Source organism: Benincasa hispida, chromosome 12 (genome assembly GCF_027475165.1).
Source record: "Benincasa hispida cultivar pf3 chromosome 12, pf3_genome.v1.1, whole genome shotgun sequence".
NCBI classification, from domain to species: Eukaryota; Viridiplantae; Streptophyta; class Magnoliopsida; order Cucurbitales; family Cucurbitaceae; genus Benincasa; species Benincasa hispida.
This window is the reverse complement of record NC_143489.1, coordinates 21,523,204-21,545,875: the sequence shown is the minus strand read 5'-3', so window position 1 is coordinate 21,545,875 and position 22,672 is coordinate 21,523,204. Positions and strand designations below refer to the sequence as shown.

The 22,672-nt window shown below is 37.0% G+C and overlaps 1 long non-coding RNA gene and 1 other non-coding gene across 2 annotated transcripts; one reads left to right on the top strand and one right to left on the bottom strand.

The window, feature by feature from the left end:
• The first annotated feature begins 8,159 nt into the window (after positions 1–8,159).
• On the top strand, positions 8,160–8,265 carry LOC120068628 (small nucleolar RNA R71). Its single transcript, XR_005479265.1, has one exon. It is a non-coding gene; the product is annotated as a small nucleolar RNA R71 (small nucleolar RNA).
• A 5,753-nt stretch (positions 8,266–14,018) lies between these two features.
• Positions 14,019–21,362, bottom strand: LOC150031861 (uncharacterized). Its single transcript, XR_016525367.1, has 3 exons — positions 21,130–21,362; positions 20,820–20,901; positions 14,019–14,612 (listed from the first exon to the last, which is right to left on the bottom strand). It is a non-coding gene; the product is annotated as an uncharacterized LOC150031861 (long non-coding RNA).
• Between the last annotated feature and the right edge of the window lie 1,310 nt (positions 21,363–22,672).

The following is a 22,672-nucleotide window of genomic DNA, read 5'->3' as shown; positions in this document are numbered from 1 at the left end:
ATCAAAACAAAATAATCATGCGGTGGCTCTCTATCCTATAAAAAAAGTCAAATAACAAATAAAATGAAAACTAGGTTAAAACTAGAACACTTGGGTTGCCTCCCAAGACGCGCTTAGTTTAATATCTTTAGCTAGACCAGATCTTTAATTCTGAAAACTTTCAAAGTGGCTTCATCATTCCATGCATAGCAACACCTGAAATATATAATTTTATCCCATACCAACATTCACATTAATAATTAGTTAAAGAATAGTTATCAGAAAAAACATAATCTTCTCTCCCTTCTTCCACCAGTTTAATATCTCCCTAACGAATATAATCGAGAAAATTTATTGTACCTTCCTTTGGAGATTGTTAAAAATAACTTACCTTTTCCTTGCCCTTTCTTTTACCAAGAGATTGTTCGGAATGTTTACCATCTACTTCGTTGATCTCTTGGCACAAATTTACAAGCTCATTGGGTTTGGAAGAACAAAAGATGTTGAATTTTACCTCTTCATCATTCACTTGAAGTGTAAGCTTGCCATCATAAACATCAATCAAAGCTCTATTTGTGGCTAGGAATGGAAGTACGCTGAGGAAACTTGCAGTGTTGGGCTGTTGATCGCCATTCCTTGGATTAAATTCATCATTGCAGTCATTTGGTTTTGTAATGAAACAATAGCTCCGTTATTTGGGTCAGAATCTTTAAGCCTTAATCTTTAGTCACTCTCTCTCCAGTCTTCATGGTTCATGGAGATGCGATCCAGGATATTCTTCGTCTCATCGTAAGTTTTGTCAAGCAGACCTCCAGCAGTTGCAGCATTGGCAACGGTCTGCGAAGTGGGATTCAAACCGTGATAGAAAATTTCCATTTGAAGGCAGTCTGGTAACCCATTATGCGGACAATCCCAGACCAACCTTTTAAACCTCACCCAAGCATCGCTAAGCGATTCGTCCATGTTTTGTTCAAAATTAGTAATAAGCTTCCTTCATCTTACGTTCTTGGTAGGTGGAAAATACTTCTTCATAAACTTCTCCACCACCTGCTCCCAAGAAGTGATCTCTCCTGGTTCGAGCGAATAAGCCCATTTCCTAGCCTGATCATAGAGAGAAAATAGGAACAACGTTAGTCGAACTTCTTCAACAGAGATGTTCGGGAACACAAAAGTATTGCGGATTTCAATAAAACTTTGAAGGTGGGCGTGCGGATCCTCGCCACGTCTTCCTCCGAATTGACTTTCAGTCTGGATCATCTGCAGCATCACCGGTTTCATTTCAAATCTGCTTCCGTCGAAGGCAGGCCTCATGATTCCTGGAGAGAAATCATAGAGGTTTGGCGATGCATAGTCCCTAATGGGTCTATTGCGATAGTTTGCCAACAGAATCAGATTCGCCATGACATTGTTATCATTTAGTGCTCCATTTCCAGGCTACTCCACCATCTCTTCTTGGTCTGATTGTGGTTGCTGTTGGCTGTCTCTTAGTCTCCTTCGAAATGTTCTCTCAATCTCCGGGTCATTGTTCGCCAAAGATTAAGAGTTCTGCAAAGAAATCACAAAAATTACCATTAATAAACTATTTTGCCGAAGTCCCCAACAACGGCGCCAAAAACTTGATGCGTTATTTTATTAAATGGAAATACGGAGGATATGCGTTGATGGAATTGCGTTTTGCACTCAAGTTTCCCCAGCGGAATTCAAGTGTAAATTCCTCTGAGTTTCCTAGTAAGTTCAGGGTCGAACACAGGGACTTGTGAAAATAGTTGTGTTGGTGATTTTTATGAAGACTTGCGGTAACCAGTTAAATAAATAAATCGTTGGGTTTGTTGTTTACGTTGATGAAAATAAATAAAAAATGCGGCGGAGTTTGAAAAGAGTTTGTAAATGGGAGATGCGATGAATATGCGGTGAATGGGTTGAGAAGGGTTCAGCTAACATTTCTTAGAATGCGTTCGTGCATTGCGATCATGCAACATGCATACAATAGTAAACCATCTCTCGGCGTGAATGCTACAGCTTCTAATACTAGAACGCATGCGATGTATGTGCAAAAGTGTCTATAGGGCCTACACATAAACCTCTAATTCTTGTCTATGCGGTGATACACAAATAAGAAGACCACAAATCATCATATCTATTCCTAGGATGCATGCGATGCAAGTTGACAAACAGAGCTTATCTCTAAGTCCCTATCTCTTGTTTATGCAAGCCTAATCTTGCTCTTTCGAGTCCAGATTCTAACCTAGCTCTCTCGAGACATTAGATTCTTTCTTTAGATTCTCTCTCGAGTAACTCTAAAGGGTAATTTGCGCAGCATAAAACAAGACAATCACAAGCAATAAACTTCCTCGGTCATGTTAGCTTAGTTCTTCTCAACCCATTCGACTAGCTTACTACTCATGCGTATTAAGAGAGTGAGCGGATGTAGAAATAGAACTTCCATTAAATAGATATGAAGATGAAGTACAAAATAACAATGCAAGTTTAATAAAGAGCCTGGTAGCAATTTCTTGCTGCGAGGCATTTACACTGTTTCTACTCGTGCTCTAAAGATAATCTCGCTCTCACGAGAGTCGGCCCCCTCTCTGCTCTTACGCCCCAAGATTCTCTCTCGAGTTGCCTTGAGTGATCTCTGATGCCACTACTTTTCTCTTGCTCCGCATTAAAATGGAAAGGAAGTTATGAACAGAAGCAACTGGTTGTACAAACGGTGAACTGGTTATCTATATCGTGAACCCCTTTTCTGAAGAATGCACTTGGTATTTATAAGGCATCCATAGTGAAAGGCCGCTTCTCTCTCTCGGTTGTATAGTTGGGACAACTTTAATTCATGATTGATGCACCAATAATTATCACCGATAAAGTTGAATGTACTTCGTGACTGTTATCGACTGTTATCTTAATTTGGATTCAACTATCATCAGCTTTATGTCCCATCGCTCTTAATTGGCCTATCACCCAGATGCGCCCACCATGTTGCGCTGACCAAGTTGCGGTGATCCTTCTCGGGCGAATGTTTGCGAGCACGATCAATGCAAAGCCTTGCGGTGAAGTTGTGCTCGACCACTGAATTCCTATGATCGCAATCTTTACATTGCGTTACCGCATATTCTGCACAAAAATACAAAAATTAATAATTCTAATGCGCTGAACGCATGTGGCTGCAATATTATAGAATTTATGCTTAATGGACGCAATTTAACATATTTCATCAACACAATCCAACATTATTTAATAACCTAACACTATGATAATGTACATTTCTGCCCGTTATCACACCCCCAAATTTAAACAATGTTTGTCCTCAAGTATAAGCTAAAGATTCCTTTAGCAAGTCAACCGTAGAGTTCTTTTCCTAGATTTCTCAAGAATACTTCGTTCAAATCCTATATGCCATAATTTCCTTAAGTCTTATTCAAGTTTCTTCTTAAAATATTTCTAAGACCTAGGGACTGCAAGTTTAACTTTCAAAAGGACTTTACTAAATTCCGGAACATCGCATGATTTATTTCAAAAAGAAAATTTTTCACTAGGGTGTCAAATGATTTATCCTTGCACAAAAATTTTCTTCATTGCTATTTTTTCTGACCTTGCGCTGATCCGAGTGACATACCTTCATTTTGGCTTGCCCCCACGTGTGTCATGCGGACATCCAACTACAAGCAATGCACTCTTTCTTAGACTAAACTCATACCGATTTGGCAGTGGAGTTGCGGTCATTGATTTATGCATTCATCCTGGTGACTTACTTTCATTTTGGCTTGCCCCCACATGTGTCATGTAGACATCCAACTACGGGGTCTTTCACAACTTAACTCTTATCAACATGGGTTTCCCATTGCGTTGACAGTGGAGTTGTTATTCTCAATTTTTTTTTTTTAGATGTAGAAACAAGGTTGGAAACAAATACTCCACCCCCAAATTTAAAATGCGGTAATGTCTTCATTGCCAAAAGAAATTAAAATAAGTCATGTGATGGTCATAGAATGCGTTGTAAAGAGAGTTTGAAAGAAAGATCGCAAACCCCTAATTTCTAGAAATATTTCGGGAGGTGACTATCTTAAGACTAAGTTGACTCTAAAATATACGAAAGAGATAGAAGCATATTTTTCATCATTGAAATCATACTTGGCAAAGAAACAGAATGCGGTAAACTACTAAATTTATCTACTTGTCAAATGATTGTAGTGATCAAAGAGGATGCGGTGATAAAACTTTGAAAAGTAAAATGCAATGTGATAGCGCAAAAATTGAAATAAAGATAAGGAAGAGTACACCCTCAAATTTTGTGCTGTCACCCGCATTGTGTTGACGCATCCATCTTTGTGGCGATCTTTCTTCTGTGGATTGTGATGATGGGATGAGATCATTTTCTTCTTGTTGTAATATCTCCACAATCCTGCACCTCGACCGTTGCAAGAAAAACAAAGAGAGGGTCAAATTATTTTAAACAAAATAAAACTCGTTATCGCATTTTTTATTTTTTTTTTTTGTAGAATTAAAGATAGTGAGAGTAAAATAAGGATAGCTCAGGATTTGAAGATAGTAAAAATTCCGAGTAGTGGAGAAAAGAGTTGAAGAATTGAGGTTTCTCAAAACTTGCGTCCCTGATAGATTGTGATCATTTGATAACGTAGGGATCACCTACTTCCTTCTTTATTCAAAGTTCTTTAGATCCACGAAGTCGACTTGGCGATGCGAGCCTTCTCCATGATACGCCATTACTCGCTGCCCATTGACTTTGAATATGTTGGTTTCGTCATCATTTGACAATTCAACCGCACCATGCGAAAATACTTGTCTAATTATGAATGGTCCAGACCAACGTGACTTTAGCTTTCCTGGGAAGAGTTACAGATGTGAGTTGAATAGCAAGACCTTTTGCCCGACTTGGAGGTTCTTACCGCATATGCATTGATCATGCCAGCACTTGGTGCGCTCTTTATAAATCTTCACATTTTCATATGCGTGGTTCCTCCATTCTTCTAGTTCGACCAGCTGCATTTTTCGTGCTTCCCCTGCCTTCTTCAAATCAAAATTCAGCTTCTTGACCGCACAATGCTTTATACTCCAGCTTCAAAGGCAAATGATACGCCTTACCAAATACCAATGCATAAGAGGACACACATATCGGTGTTTTAAATGCGGTCTGGTATGCCCACAATGCATCATCAAGCTTCACTGCCCAATCTCTCCATGAAGGTTTTACTACCTTCTCATGTATCAAATTAATTTCTCGATTGGACACTTTAGCCTGACCATTCATTTGCGGATGGTATGCAGTGGCCACTTTGTGGAGGATATCGTACTTGCGCAGTAGCTCCTTGATATTGTGATTTACAAAGTGTGATCCCTCATCACTTATGATGGCACGAGGATTGCCAAAACGAGTGAAAATATTTTTCTTCAGGAACTGAGAGACTACCACCGCATCACTTGCGGCGCATGCTGTTGCTGCTACCCACTTGGAGACATAGTCGATGGCTAATAAAACATAGTACTTACCATTCGAAGGATGGAATGGTCCCATGAAATCAATCCCCTATACGTCAAATAGTTCCAACTCCAAGATAGTGTTCATTGGCATTGCGTTCTTCTATTAAATGTTGTCTGTGCGTTGACACCGATCATATTTCATTGCGTAGTCAGCTGCATCCTTGAATAATGAAGGCTAAAAGAATCCACTTTGCAAAACTTTGGCTGCAGTGCGTTGCCCTCCAAAATGCCCACCATATGGTGAGTCGTGGCATTGTGACAATATGCGTTGTTGAGCAGCATCTAGTACGCATAATCGAATGATTTAGTCTGTGATAACTTGTAGGAATACAAGTTATTTATACTATTTTATTTAGATATTGCGGCAAAAAGAGAGGAAAGTTGCGTCGTTAGTATACAAATTGGCTAAGAAATACAAAAATTATGAAATGTCGTAAACACACCCACTAACACCATTACGATGGCGAAATAGAATGTTTCCATCTCTGTTTTGCAGGAAATAGGTCACCGCATGCGTTCATGGCTCGAAGACAAAATAAACAATGCATCTACGTCACATGCGCCCATCAATCAAGAACGAAGAGATGATCAACGCAATCCCAACCACATGCCGTAATAAAAAATAACACCGCATACGGCGATAGATCGAAGATGTGAAGAGTAATGCATTCGCGAACGATTCTGACAAGTGTACAGCTTTTAATTGTGCATTTTTTACGGATTGATAGCGTAACAGAAGGAATTTTCCATTCCGCCATTTCAAGAACTACCATAATTAGACAGTGGGGACCACAAATTCAAAGAGCCAAGATCTCACCTACAATTAGCTTCCTCAAATTCGCTGAAAGATATACATGTATACATAGAGACGTGCATATACTAATTCTGAGAGAGAGGCTGGTCTGAAGCGACTTGATAGAGTAGATCCGGGAGAAATACGAGACAAGGCCGAGAGGTAAGTCTTCGAGCAGAGAATTCTTCCGATTCTCGAAGTTGAAGCTCTATGCAAAGGTCAATTCTACCGGGAAAGCAAGCCGGAGAGGGAAGCTTTCCTCTCCACCACTTCCATACGCCGACAAGCGTAAATCTCCGATTGGGATCTGTGTCAAGACGTTGACACTCTTTCCAATTTCTATTCTCTATTTCATCCTCTATATTCATCTTCTTTAATCCCTCATTCACAACATGTATCCAACGCTTAATTTTAGAATTAAATGTTATCATCGTCACCATTATCATCTCTCAGTCTCTTTCCATATATTCATAATCCATTTTCTCCATGACGTATACTTAATCTTCAGGTTAAAAAGAGAGAATTAAGCGAGTGAGTTAATTTGTGTTAAGGAATTAATTAAGTTTAGCTAAAGCATGCTTGACGGCATCTTCACCTGTGAGAGCAGAAGTGAAGATGTTATTCCTCCTGTCGAGAGAAGGTTGGAAGAATGTGTTAACTAAAGCGATAAGTATTTCCAGAGATGGAAACAATCTTGCGTTCATCAAGTTCATCTCTATTTCACCATAGACATATGGGAACGTGGCCGATCACTGAGAAGTGTACACCAAGGGAAAGCGGAACCTTAGTTGCATCCTTAACATGATTAACAAACTTGCAATGTTTTTACTTTTTACTCTTTCTCTTTCTGCTTCATTCATAAGACTTGCCATCACATACATCGATTCTTTTGTACAACTACACAGTCAGTCCTCGACCTCAGTATCATGTATCATGTATCTTGCATCACGTATCATAGTAGTTAGGAATTTACTTTATAACGCATTTTTATCTTATCAACACATTTTTACTTTCATCGCAATTTATATTTCTGTACAAACCAACATTCTTTATTCATTATTAAAATTGGTCGCATGTATCACATAAGTATCGCATTAACGACAACAATCCCCGTGTTCGACCTCGAATCACTCTGAGAAACTTGTGTTGGAATTCTACTTGGTTTCAGCGCAAGGAAACTTGTGACACGTACTACTTCATCGCATACTACGAGCATATCACTATCAATGCATACTCTTAGAACGTAGTATTGCATAAATTATCTTCATCGCAAAGCACAGCGCATTTAGCACATCATTCAATTCATCATCATAGTGCATGCATGATAAAGGAGATTAACCAATGGGACAACTTTAATTCCTGATAGACGCGTCAAATAATTATCACCGATAAAGCTGAATATACTTCGGAACCGTTATCGGCTATCATCTTAATTTGGATTTGGCTTTTATCAGCTTTCTGTCCCATCACTCTTAATTGGCCTATCACCCAGATGCGCCCACCATGTTGCGCTGACCAAGTTGCGGTGATCCTTCTCGGGCGAATGTTTGTGAGCATGATCAAGGCAAAACCTTGCAATGAAGTTACGCTCGACCACTGAATTCCTATGATCGCAATCTTCGCATTGCGTTAACTCATATTCTGCACAAAAATACAAAAATCAATAGTTCTAATGCGCTGAACGCATGCGACTGCAATATTATAGAATTTATGCTTAATGGATGCAATTTAACATATTTCATCAACGCAATCCAACAGTGTTTAATAACTTAGCACTATGATAACGTGCATTTCTGCCCATTATCAGTCACCTGCAGCAACATCCAAGATGGATTTTGTTGTACTGGTCAACTCATTATAGAACAACTATATTTGTAACCAGTCAGGGTATCCATGCTGAGGACACTTCTACAGTAACTCTTTATAGCGCTCCCATGCCTCGAATAACTTTTCATCTTCTCTCTGTCTGAATGTGCAATTTATGTTCTCAGTCTGATTGTTTACACAGAAGGGAAGAATTTGTTTAGAAAGGCTTGGGTTAAATCATCCCATGTGGTGATGATTCCCGTTGCAAGTGACTTCAGCCAATCTTTCGCCTTGTCCTACATAGAAAAAGGAAACAATCTCAATCGAATAAGATCAAAAGAGATTCCGTTTATTTTTACCATCCTGCTAATTTTCAGGAAAGACTGGATGTGCTTATGCAGATCTTTGTGTGGAGTTCCCCTAAATGCAAGGTCCCGTGCCATCAGAATTAAACTGGGTTTTACCTCAAAATTATGCAATTAAATGGGGCCTCAGCAATGCCTGTCTGGGTTGTAAGAAAAGTTGGTTAGAAATAATCTCTGATAGTTCTAACAACTCCCCCTTGGTCTCCCATGGCATCGAGTTCAACTCTCATCTTCCTTCTTACTTTTCTCAAAGTTTGTTTAAGTTCTGGATTATAAGGAACAAGTTCAGCCTTTTGATTTCTTCACATACACAGGATTCTGCAACAACTAAAAAAAATGCCCAAATTAAGATCAACTCCGTCTAATATCGAGTTAATCATGCATCGATTCTTCGCTATCGAGTAGCTTCGAGTTCATCATTTTAACCTTCGAGTCGCATCGAGTATCGTTCAAGAACCATCGAGTACGATCTAGTATTAATTTAGTTGTCATCGAGTTCCATTGAGGATTAAATAGAGACTCGTTAAACGAAGAAGAGAATTCTCATTGAGGATCGAGTAGGAAGACATCGAGCATTGAGTTCCGAGTATCGAGGATTTGGCAGAATATTTCTGAGTCATTTCTTTATCTTTCCGACGTTGATCTTGGGTATTTGGGCCTTGTGAAGTGTGGTTAGCCCCACAATTTGTGGTATCAGAGCTTTTAAAGAACATCAAGGTCACCATTCTTGGAACATCAAGATTCTCAAGAAATGAAGACTTGATACTTGATTAGATAAAAAATTGCTATTGCAAGGTATGAAATTGAAAAGTTTTATGGGAAGGCGATTTTGGCCCATGGAAGGCCAAAATCAAAGCCATTCTTGGACAACAGAGAGGATACAAGGCCTTTTTGGACCCACCCACTATATCAGTACAAGAAAGAGAAGACATGGAGTTTACAACATATAGGACTCTAGTTCGGAATCTTAGTGACAGTATCTTGAGATAAGTAATTGATAAGGACACGACCTACAAGAAGTGGGTTAAGCTGGAAGGTCTTTTTGCAACCAAGGATCTCCCCAACAAGATGTATCTAAGGGAGAAGTTCTTCACGTTCAAGATGGATTCTGCCAAGCCTTTTTTTAGATAATTTGGATGATTTCAAGAGGACAGTCTTAGAGTTTAAGAGCCTTGGCGAGAAAATTGGTAACGAAAATGAGGCTTTTGTGTTATTAAACTCTCTACCCGAAGCCTATAAGGAAGTGAAGAATGCCTTGAAATATGGTAGAGAATCAATTACCATTGATGCCATCGTTTCAGCATTAAGAACTAGAGAGTTAGAGCTTCAGTCATTCAAGAAAGAGCAGCCTAGTGCAGAGGGGCTATTTGCCAAGGGGAAGGATAAGAAGAACCAGTCTAAGGGGAATAAAAACCAGTCCGATGAAGAGCATAAACCTAAGACCAAGTTGAGATGCAACTACTGCAAGAAGAAAGGTCACTTGATAAGAGACTACTACAGCTTGAAAAGCAAAAACCAAGAAAAAGAAAATGATCAAAAGGGAAAACAACCAGAAGCTTCAGTGGTTTAAGGTTTCTACTTTTATTCTGATGCCTTAGCTTCCACTAGAATCCAAAACAACCAAATCAGTCCTCTTGGGAAGCATGACTGGGTACTTGACTCCGGTTGTACCTATCATATGACACCTTTTAGACCTTGGTTTAATACTTACATGGAACTAGTGGAGAATCTGTGTACATGGGAAACAATGAATCCTGTAAGATCAAAGGGATTGGTTCAGTATCCTTGAAGCTAAAGGATGGATCAATCAAGCTTCGAAGAAATATGAGACATGTACCTTTGCCCATGAGACACTTGATATCTCTGGGCATGTTGGACTCCACTGGGTGAGAATGTAGAGGAAAAGGTGGAGTTCTTGAGGTGATAAAGGATTCAAAGTTTGTGTTGGTTGGTGAGAAGGTCAATGACCTTTATATTGTGAGAGGAGTAGAAATGATGACAAGTGCCTACATGGTTTCAACAGTATGCTTGACAGAGGTTAACTTGTGGCACAAAAGACTATCCCATATTAGTGAAAAAGGGATGCAAGCACTATCTAAGCAAGGAATTTTGCCCAAAGGTATCAATGAGCACCTTTCCTTTTGTGAACACTGCATTCTAGGTAAAACAACCAATCAAAGTTTCACAGAATCTCAGCACACCACCAAAGGAACATTGGATTATGTCCATTCTGACCTATGGGGACCATCTTCTACACCAAGCTTTAGTGGCTCAAGGTATTTGTCAACCTTTATAGATGAATTTTTTAGGAAGAGTTAGATATACTTTCTTAAAACTACAGACCAAGTTTTTGGGTAGTTTAAGGAATGGAAAGCCATGATAGAAAATCAAACATTTAAAAGGTTAAAATACTTTAGAACAGATAATGGGCTTCAGTTTTGCAATGAACACTTTGATAAATTTTGTAGTGAGAATGGTATAACTAGGCATAGAATAGTGAGGTATACACCTCAACAAAATGGGGTTGCTGGGAGGTTAAATAGAACCATAATGTAAAGGGTTAAGTGTTTGCTCTCTAATGCTATCTTAGGGAAAAATTATTGGGCCAAAGTTGCAGCCTATACAGTGTATACCTTGAATAGGTGCCCTCAAACATCTTTAGAGTTGCTAACCTTTGAGAAAAAGTGGATTAATCATCCTCCTAACCTAGATAACCTCAAGGTCTTTGGATGTGTAGTGTTTGTACACCAAAATAAGGGAAAGTTAAAGGCCAGTGCAGTCAAGTGCATGTTTGTAGGCTTTATAAAGAGTGTCAAGGGGTTTAAAATGTGGCATCCAGTTGAGAGGAAGTTCATAGTGAGCAGAGACATCACATTTAGGGAAGAGGAGATGTTTATGCAAAAGGAGAAAAAGATTGAGGATGAAGGAAAGTCATCCAACACAGGAATTGAGGTGAAGTTATCATCTGAGCAACCAATAGATTCTAGCGAACCTAGTGACACAAGAGAAACCGAGGAAGATGTAGGGGAACATAAGGAGACAGCATGTAAGCAACCTGATTTAAGCTAATATGTCTTAGTTAAGGATAGACAAAGGAGAAGTATCACACCTTCAGCTAGATATACTAAATTGAACTATATGAATCTGGTTTTAAATGTTGTTGTAGCTCTTACTAACTAAAAACAAACAACCTTTGAAGAAGCAACAAGTTGTACTAATGCAAAGGATTGGATTGAAGCAATGAATGAAGAGATGCATTCACTAAAAGTGAATGACACTTGGTATTTAGTTCCTCTACCAAAGGGTTAAAGTAGAGGTATCATGTGATCAAAAGCCTATGTATAAAGCTAGATTGGTTGCAAAGGGGATCATTTAAAGGGAAGGAATATATTTTTTTTTTAGATTTTCTCTCCTGTTGTCAAATAAACTTCCATAAGATTTCTTCTATCCTTAGTTGCTCAAAATAATCTAGAATTGTATCAACGAGATGTCAAAACTGCTTTTCTTCATGGACATCTAGAGGAGACAATCTATATGACGCAACCTAAAGGATTTAAAGTTAAAGGAAAAGAAAATCTCTTTTGCTTACTCAACAAGTCCATATATGGGTTAAAACAATCACCTAGGTGCTGGAATAAGAGATTCAATGACTATATTTCTAGCATTGAGTTCAAAAGAATTTCATTTGACATATGTGCTTATGTAAATACAGGTTCTTACAAGGACAAGGTTTATCTACACATATATGTAGATGACATGTTGTTGGCAGGTAGGTCCAAAGGAGGTCTAATCCATGTTAAAAACCTCTTAAAAAGAGAGTTTGATATGAAGGACTTAGAAGAAGCAAGTAAGGTCCTTGGAACAGAGATCCAAAGGAATAAAGAGGAGTCTATTCTAAGCATTAATTAGTCCAATTGATGTGGAAAAATCCTTAAAAGGTTCAACATGAATGATGCTAAACCTATGAGCTTACTTATTACTCAGAACTTTATGCTTTCCTCAGCTAACTATCCAAAAGATTATGACCAATAACATCAGAAATAGATGGTTTTCATACCTTATAGTCAAGTAGTCAAAAGCTTAATGTATTTAATGATTTCTACCAAACCTAATCTCTTATATTCAGCTAGCTTAGTTAGTAGATATATGTCTAATCCTGGTAAGAAACATTAGGAGGCTACTAAATGGATCCTAAGGTATTTGGTTTGGTCTAAAAATTCATGATTAGACTACCAAAGGTCAGTTGAACCAAACTTAGAGCTTGATGGATATGTGGATGCTGACTATGCTGGTGATTTGGACAAAATCAGGTCCTTAACAGGTTACCTTTTCCTTTATGGTTCTAATCTAATCAGCTAGAAAGCATCACTACAACCTATAGTAGCCTTATCTATAACAAAAGCTGAATATATGGTTTTAACAGAGGCACTGTGGTTCAAGAGATTGCTGAAACACTTTGGAATAGATCGAACAGTGGTGAAACTCTACCGTGACAACCAAAGTGCTATCCATTTGTCCCAAAATCCACAATTCCACACCAGAACTAAGCACATTCATATCAAGTATTATTTCATTAGAGATAAAATTGAGACAGGGGAGATATAAATTTTAAAGGTTCATACTTCAGAAAATGCAGTTGACATGTTAACAAAACCGGTTTCAAAGCTTAAATTGTTTAAATGTTTAGAATAGGTTGGTTTTGAGCTTCCAGACACAGGATAGACAAATTGGTCAGAATCAGGAAGATCAGAAGATTCCAAGGCATTGGAGTCGAGGTAGAGAATTTGAAGAAGCTTTGACTCAAATACCTCAATTTTTAGTTTATATCTAACTTTGTAAACGGTTAGCTGGTATACTCTATAAATACCACTGATTTTCAATTCAAAAGAGAGAGTGATAATCATTTTCTTTAGTTTTCTGTAAACAACAAAATTGTACGCAATCTTCATCAGTAAAAAGAATTCAGATCTTCCTGTGGGTGTAGGAAATTTTGATGAACCACGTAACACTATATCTTCATCTTCTTGCCTTATTTTTCTTGTTTATACGAGTGTTTTCTTTACTGTAAATCACGCATCATTCAATTATCATTCAAATTGCATCGAGTAATCTGAATATTGAGTCAATTGTGCATTGATTCTTTGCTATAGAGTAGCTTTAAGTTCATCATTTTCACCTTCGAGTCGCATCGAGTATCGTTCAAGAACCATCGAGTACGATCAAGTATTAGTTCAGTTGTCATTGAGTTCTATCAGAGATTCAACAGAGACTCGTCAGACGAAGAAGGGAATTCTCATCAAGGATTGAGTAGGAAGAGGTCGAGCATCGAGTTTCGAGTATCGAGGATTTGCCAAAATATTTATGAATCATTTCTTCATCTTTCTAGCATTGATCTTGGGTATTTGAGCCTTGTGAAGAGTGGTCAACCCAACGCTTTCCTTCAATTTCCTTTTATATGCAGAAATTAAAGTACACAATTTGTGAGCTTGGAGGTTACAACAGTAATAGATAAATCTTGTTTTTAATTTCCTCTTCATGCTTCAACATCACATATCATTTATTTGTGGAGATATAGATATCAACATGTTCTTTTCCCTTCTAGTTTTATTTGTAAGTTATATCTTCAATGTCCATTATTGAAAGAAGATGAATCCAGCGGCTCAAATTTACAACAGATTACAAAGAATAGTTTTACATCTCATGGAATTGACTGATATAAGATATAAATATCCGATCAGATCAAATTTTACTATGCATGTCAAAAAAAATTGTAAAAATTGTAAACCCTTATCTGTGATTCTTCAAAAAGGATTTATTCCTGTGGATGTAGGCTCTGTCTTAGTTGAACCACATATATATGTATTTTTCTTTCCTCTTCCCTTCATCTTTACTTTTGTATATGTTCCTTTCACCCCTGCCAACAATAAGAAGTCACCATTAATCTATTAGTTTCAGAAAACAAGAAGAGAGAAGTAAGAGACAACAATCGAGGGTAAAGAGAGAGAGAAACTTTACCAAAATGGATTCTCTCATTCAAATCTGATCAGAAGAAAATAATTTTCTTACCCAACACATGTGTAAAGATCATATTGTTTATGTGGTTTGCTCATAACCAAGCTCTTCACTAACCTCTTCTTCGTGGGCCTTCATCTGTTTGTTCTTCTGTAGGCCTAAAAACAACATAAGAAAGCCCAACAAAACTAGTATTAGAGCTTTAAAGATCATCTGACAAGCTTTCTAGATCATTAAGATAATAAAAAAGACTAATCTTGGTAAGATCAAGTGAGTTTCATATTACAGATGGCATTAGAAAGGTTCGAGATAGAGAAATTTGATGGAAAGAGTGATTTTGGCCTACGAAAAGCCAAAATCATGGAAATTTTCAAACAATAGAAAGTCCACAAGTCCCTCTTGGATCCATCCACTCTATCTACATTGATTACAGTTCAAGAAAAGGAAGATATGAACTAGCAGCTTATGCAACATTGGTTCTCAACCTCAGTGATAGCATTTTAAAGAAAATAATTGACCAAGACACAACTTCACATTTGTCCACAAAAGATCTACCTAACAAGATGTTTTTAAGGGAAAAATTCTTCACATTCAAAATGGATTATGCTAAAGCACTATCTAACAATCTGAATGAGTTTAAGAAGATAGTTTTTTAGTTCAGCAACTTTAGTGAGAAGATAAGTGATGAAAATGAAGCCTCTAAGGAGGTGAAAAATGCCTTGAAATATGGCAGAGTCAATAACTACTAATGCCATTATTTCAGCATTAAGGACTAGAGAATTAGAGCTCAAAGCTATTAAGAACAAACAGCCTAGTGCAGAAGAGTTGTTTGTGAAAGGCAAGAACAAGCAGAACCATTCTAGAGGGGCAAACAGCAACCTAGTGAAGAACATAAACCAAAAACTAATCTGAGATGCAATTACTGTAAGAAGAAGGGACATCTCATGAGAGATTACTATAGTTTGAAGATGAAGAATCAGGAAAAGAAGAAAGAATAGAAAGGAAAACAGCTTAAGGCTTCTGTCGTCGAAAGCTCATTCTTCTACTTAGATGCTCTAGCCTCTACAAGTAACAAATCAAACTATGTGAGTCTTTAGGGAAGCATGAATGGCTACTAGACTCTGGTTGTACCTATCATATGACACCTTTTAGACCTTGGTTCAACACCTATAAAGAATTGGATGGAGAATGTGTGTACATGGGCAACAATGAAGCCTGTAAGATCAAGGGAATTGGCTTAGTATCTTTAAAGCTGAAGGATGGATCAATCAAGCCTGTTAGGAATATTGGACATGTACCTTTACTCAAAGAAAAATCTGATATCTCTAGGTAGACTCCATAGGGTAAGAATGTAGAAGAAATAATGGGGTCCTAGAATTTTGAAAGGATTCCAATGTTGTCTTGGTTGGTAAGAAGGTCAATGATCTTTATATTGTTAGAGGGGTAGAAATGTTGAATGGAGCCTATGCTATTTCAGCCTTGACAAAAGAAGATTTGTAGCACAAAAGGTTGTCACATATTAGTGCTAAAGGACTGCAAGCTCTACCAAAGCAAGGAATTTTGCCCCAAGTAATTAGTGAGCACCTTTCCTTTTGTGAACATTACATAATAAGAAAGGCTACTAAGCAAAGCTTCACAAAAGCTCAGCATACTACTAAAGGCATACTTGATTATGTTCATTGTGACCTATGGGGACCATTCTTAACTCCAAGTTTAAGTGGCTCAAGGTACTTTCTGACTCTTACTAATGGTTTTTTAGGAAAAGTTAGAGATACTTTCTAAAAACCAAGGATTAGGTGTTTGGAAAGTTTAAAGCCTATAAGATGCTAATAGAAACTAAGACATCTAAGAAGCTAAAGTACTTTAGGACATATGGACTTAAATTCTGCAATGAGGAATTTGATGGGTTTTGTAGTGAGAATGGCATTACAAGGCACAAAACTATGAGGTACACATCTCAACAGAATGGGGTTGTTAAGAGGTTAAATAGAACAATAATGGAAAGAGTGAGGTGCTTGTTGTTTGATGCATATCTAAGTGAAAAATTTTGGGCAAAAGCTGCAGCTTATACAGTTTACACAATAGGTGCCCACATACTTCTTTAGAGTTATTTACCCTTGAAAAGAAATGGTCTAACCATCCTTCTAACCAAGATAACCTTAAAGTATTTTGGTGTGTGTGGTTTATGCACCAAAACAAGGGAAAACTTAAGGATAGGGTTGTTTAAGTGAATGTTTGTTGGCTTCATTGAAGGAGTCAAAGGATTTAAGATGTGCATCTAGTTAAGAAAATATTCATTATAAGTAGAGACATCATTTTCATAGAGAGAGAGAGAGAGATGTTTATGCAAAAGGAAGAGAAACTAGAGGATAAACCTGACTCCTTCACCACAAGAGTTGTTGTAGAGATACCATTGAGCAATCAATAGAAACTAATCTACCTAGTGTTTCAAAAAATGAAGAAAAGGAAGGAACAAGGGAACAGGTTGAAACTATTGATACTCAGCCTGATTTAAGCCAATATTCCTTAGCTAGGGACAGAAATTGAAGAGTTATTGTTTCTCCAGCTAGGTACACTGAAATGAATTACATGAACTTAGTACGTATGTTGTAGTGGCTTCTACTGATCAAGAACCAACTACCTTTGAAGAGGCTACAAGTGGTCCTAATGCAAGAAGTTGGATTGAAGCCATGAATGTGGAAATGCATTCACTAAATATGAATGATACTTGGTCTCTAGCACCAGGGTATAAGTCAATAGCTTCTATATGGGTTTTCAAACTCAGAGAAGAAGTACCCTGTGATAAAAAAAAGCCTAGGTATAAGGCAAGGTTGACAAAACCTGTCCTTAACGGGATGGTACTAACTTTTATACAAGTGTTGCATGGCTGTCGTGAGATGTTTGGTCAAGTCCTATAACGAACGAAACCCTCGTTTTGTGTTGTTGAGACATTGCAAAGGGCTTTAAACAGGGAGAGGGTATAGACTACTCAGAGATTTTCTCTCCAGTGATTAAACAAACCACAATAAGACTTCTCTTATCTTTGATTGCTCAAGATAATTTGAAGTTGGATCAAATAGATGTAAAGATTATTTTCATACATGGACATCTAGAAGAGACAATCTATTTAATGCAACCAAAGGGGTTTGAAGTGAAAGGAAAAGAAAATCTCTACTGCCTACTTAATAAATCTATCTATGGACTTAAGCAATCCTCAAGATGCTGATACAAAAGATTCAATGACTATATCTCTAGCATTGGGTTTAAAAGAAGTTCCTATGACATATGTGTGTATGTGAACACTCCTTCCTATAAGGATAAAGTGTACCTACTCATATATGTTGATGATATGCTACTAGTAAGGAAGTCCAAGCAAGACTTCACACATGTCAAAACCCACCTAAAGAGGGAGTTTGACTCGAAAGAATTAGGTCAGGCAAGTAAAATCCTAGGGATTGAGATCCTAAGGAGCAGAAAATAGTCAACTCTCTAAGCATCAATCAACACAATTATTGTGAGAAAGTACTAAAAAAATTTCATCTAAGTGATGCCAAGCCTGTGACTCTACCTATTGCTCAACACTTTAAGCTGTCTTCAGCTAACTCTCCTAAGAAACTAACCTAGAACATCAAAATAAAATGTCTGCAGTCCCTTATAGCCATGTAGTTGGCAGCCTAATATACCTAATGATCTCCACCAGACTTGATCTTTCCTACTCAGCTAGCCTTGTTAGTAGATATATGTCCACCCAGGTAAAAGACACTAAGAGGCCACTAAATGGATCCTAAGATACCTAATTTTGTCCAAAAACTCTAACCTAATCTATCAGAAGTCACATAAATCAAAGTTAGAGTTATATGGGTATATAAATGCTGACTATGTAGGGGATTTAGGAAAAAGAAGTTCCTTAATAGGTTACCTTTTTCTTCTTGGTCCTAATCTAATGAGCTGGAAAGCTACATTATAGCCTATAGTGGTTCTATCTGTTGGGGTTGATGTCCTAAAGTCTCGTGTCCTGTAGTTTGTAAATAGTTTGTACAAATGCTTGTGTTGTATAATATATGATATTTTACTTCACATCTTGAATTTTGCTCAGTTGCATGTTTTATTTGCTTTACCACAAACCAATAAACATAAAATCCATGGTTATCTATATGCAACTCAAGCATGTATGTGGTGATATACAAGTGGATCATGTCATGAGTGATAACAAAAATGGTCTGTAGTATATGGATATAGGAGGGAAACCTTATCCCGGTAACGCTACAGATGCAACCCGCTTTGTAGAATGGTCACGACTGTTGTGACTTGTCACAGATGGTCTAATCTTGATCATTCGTGTTGGGGACATGCGAGCGGGGGCGTCCTATACAAAGGGTTTGTATAAGACCTGACTACGAAGTGTTAACGTCTAGTTATATAACACCGTTCATGACAGAGACTTCACTTCACTAGGATAACCATAGGTAACATGACCTCAATCCTGAGTGAGTTGGGAACTCATGCCATTGAGGGCAGTCCTTTGATTTGTATGGATGCGAGTGTCCAAGTCGCCGATTCAAACCTACCATTTTGGGGATTTGTCTGATTTAAGAGTTGGGAACTCAACTACACAAGATGGAATTCACTCCTTCCCCAATGCAAAGGTAAGTAGATAGATAGCTCTCTTAAGGGCTGATTCCAACACTTGAACGATGTGGCACCACACACCTTTTCTTGGCCCGAGAGGTGTTCACACATAGTTGGATTATGTTTTATTGTTCATTAGAGGAATCAATGGTAATTAAGGAGTGAGATGTAATTACAGGGGAAAAACGGTAATTTGGCTCAGCTATACTTACAAGCATCTGTGAAGGGTCATCATACCCATTATTGGTTATATCCGATGGACACAGAAATATATTTGTGGTAAGAAGAGTTCAGTTGTTGGTCTTTAATGGAATGCTTGACAATTAACAGATGGTGGATCTCGTGGCTAAAGAGTTTAGTCAACTATTCACGGATCGTTGAAGCTTCGAGCCACAGGTCCATTAGGTCCCCTGGGTAGCTTGGATAAAGTCAAGAATCAGTGTTTGGGTTAATTTGAAATGTTCAAATTGACAAGAGGAAGTTCGATTATATATGATATAATTGGACTGGTTAATTATATATGATATAATTGGCTAAATGTATGAGATACATTATTTTGGAGGAAATTAGATATAAATATGATTTATATCAAGTAGAGGAGAAATTACTATAGTAGATATGTGATATCAAACTATAGGGTAAAAATATAATATGATTATATTTATTAATAATTTAATTGGTTAATTATATGCTAATTAACCCAAAATCTTGCTTGGACGTGTGTTAATGGGAATAGCATCGGTTATTGTAACCGATGAATAAAAATTAAATTTATTTCATTTTTGAATAGTTCCTTCATTCGGAAAAAGATCGAAGGAGCGTGTTGGTGTGAAAATGTAATCGATCGCTTAAATCGAGAGCCTATACAATAGTCGCTCAGCGCCTAAACGATCGCCTACCCATCACCTAAACGATCGCACACTAAGTCCTAAACGATCGGTTAGCTTTTCTAAACGATCGTATAGTGTGTCGTGTTTGCTAAACAATTGCCTTCTGTTTTCTAAACGATCGTTCGGTAAAATCTACACGATCGTGTAGTTTCTTCTAAACAATAAGCATTTTGCTATGAGATAGCTTCATATTCTCTCCCACTTGCTTATCTCTACACGATCAGTTCTTCCTTCTACCTCTACTAAACTCAACAAAGACCAGGCTTTGGGTTCTCACTCCGAGAATACCTTGGGCTCTTTTCTGGTGATGTCGTCCCCGCTGCGTTTGTGTTTTTGTGATTGTTCGTGTTGCTGTAGTCGACACATCTGCTGGGCGTTGGCTGATCAGGTAGAGGTCATCCATTGCGTTGAGTTCCAAAGTTTGAAGACCGTCTTCAACTGGTATGAGAACTCTCTCCCTTGTTTTTTCTTGTTCAAAGCATGTCGTTAATTATTGTTTGTTTGCATAACTGTGTGTTTGAATGTATCTAGTGTATTTCGGTCACTGTGAAATTGGAGCAATCGAACGTGCTCATGGAACTCTTCGTTAAGAGATCCTTCACTATCTACAACAGAGGCTGAATATATGGCTCTTACAGAAGAAAAGGAAGCATTGAGACTTAAAGGATTAATGAAAGACTTTGGTTTAGATCAAACAGTAGTTAAAATCTACTGTGATAACCAAAGTGCTATCCATTTATCCAAAACCCCATAATTTCATAGAAGAACCAAGCACATCGATATAAAATATCACTTTATTAGAGACAAAATTGAAGCAGGGGAAATATAAATATTAAAGGTACATACCTCGGAGAACGTCGATGATATGCTAACGAAGTCAGTTTGAAAGCTCAAGCTCCTTAAATGTCTTGAGCTTATCAGCTTCAACCTACCAGAGATAGAATAAAGTGTTAGAGCTTGGAAGAGTTATTTTTGAAGAATGTATGTGTTGGTTTCAAGGTGGAGAATTGAAAGAAGATGAATCCAACAACTCAAATTTACAATAGATTACAATGGTTAATTTTACATCTCATATAACTGACTGATATAAGATATAAATATTAGATCAGATCAAAATTTATTATTCATGTCAAACAAAATTGTAAAAGTTGTGAACCTTTATTTATGATTATGCAAAAAGGATATTTTCCCGTAGATGTAGGCTCTTTCTTAGTCGAACCACGTATATTTGTGCTTTTCTTTCCTCTTCCCTCCGTTTTTACTTCTGTATATGTTTCTTTCATCCCTACAAACAACAAAAGATGGTCATGAATCTGTTAGTTTCGGAAAGCAAGAACAAGAGAGAAGAGGTAGCATTCGGGGGTAGAGAGAGAGTAACTTTACCAAAATGAATTCTCTCATTCAATTTGATCAGAATAAAATAATTTTTTTATCCAACACAGTGTATGAAGATCAGATTGTTGCTCACAGTCAAACTCTTCACCAACCTCTGCTTCATGGGTCTTCATCTGCTTGTTCTTCTTTGGGCCTGAAAACAAAATGAGAAAGCCCAAAAATTATTTATGTTATAGTCCCCAATGTTTTCTTTCTTCCTTTCCTAATTACTTGTGTCATCTAGGTATATGACACAATTATTTATTAATATATAAATTTTCAGCAATGTATAGGATTAACTGTGTTTTTTCCCCTCTTCTACTATTGGAACATCGATCCATGCATTAATCACTTGTCAATTGTCATTTATGCTGATTTGATCATATTGCTTTTTATTCAAAAGAGATATGAAATGATGTTATACATGGCCAATTATTTAACTGTGTAATCAACCAAAGCAGAAATAGTTATGTTGATAATGGCTTTTCATAAAGTTTTTCCTTTTATCTATATCGTTTTCGATTTTCCACAATAAAGGAAATGCATAAAAGTAAAGTGTTAAAGCAAATGTGTCACCGATACTATAAATTGAAAGAAGATCTATCATTAGAAAAAGATATGATCATATAGAACCAACTAAGTAATGGGACAAAAACTATATGCAAATAAGAGATGGGTCGTTTTTAATTTTTTCAAGTTCTTTTTACACTAAATGTTAAAATAAAGATTGTAGTGTGATTCTTTTTAATAATTGTCTGTATCTAATGTTCATCTTTTATAATTTGTAAGTTATTTCAGGTAAAATTCTCTTTAAAAAGATGAAAATATAGTAAGTTCTGGTCTTTGTTGGTATACATCATATGGATTGATCAAATTAAAACATATAGGATGTTCCAACTTAATCGATAAATTGTATATTGATGTTATGTACATGATTATTTTCTCAATAAATTTTAGGGCAAATATCAATTTATACCTCTAAACTTTTGTGGTTATATTCAATTAATATCATGAACAGATAAATGTATCAATTTAAACTCTAATCTTTCGTAAGTGAATCAATTTCACCTTCATCTAGATTTCGTTCCACCAATATCGGATGAAACTTATAATTTAAGTCAATTAAACTTCTAAATTTTCATAAGTCAATCAATTTAGATCCTTCATAATTACGATTACTTTTGAAAATAATCCATGCACTAATTCTCAACATATATGTAGACGTCCTCGAATGTCAGTTTTACAAAATAGACGATAGTAAATGCATGGACAAGTCTCAAAGGAAACAATGACTAAGTTAATAATCTAAATTGATTTATTTGTGA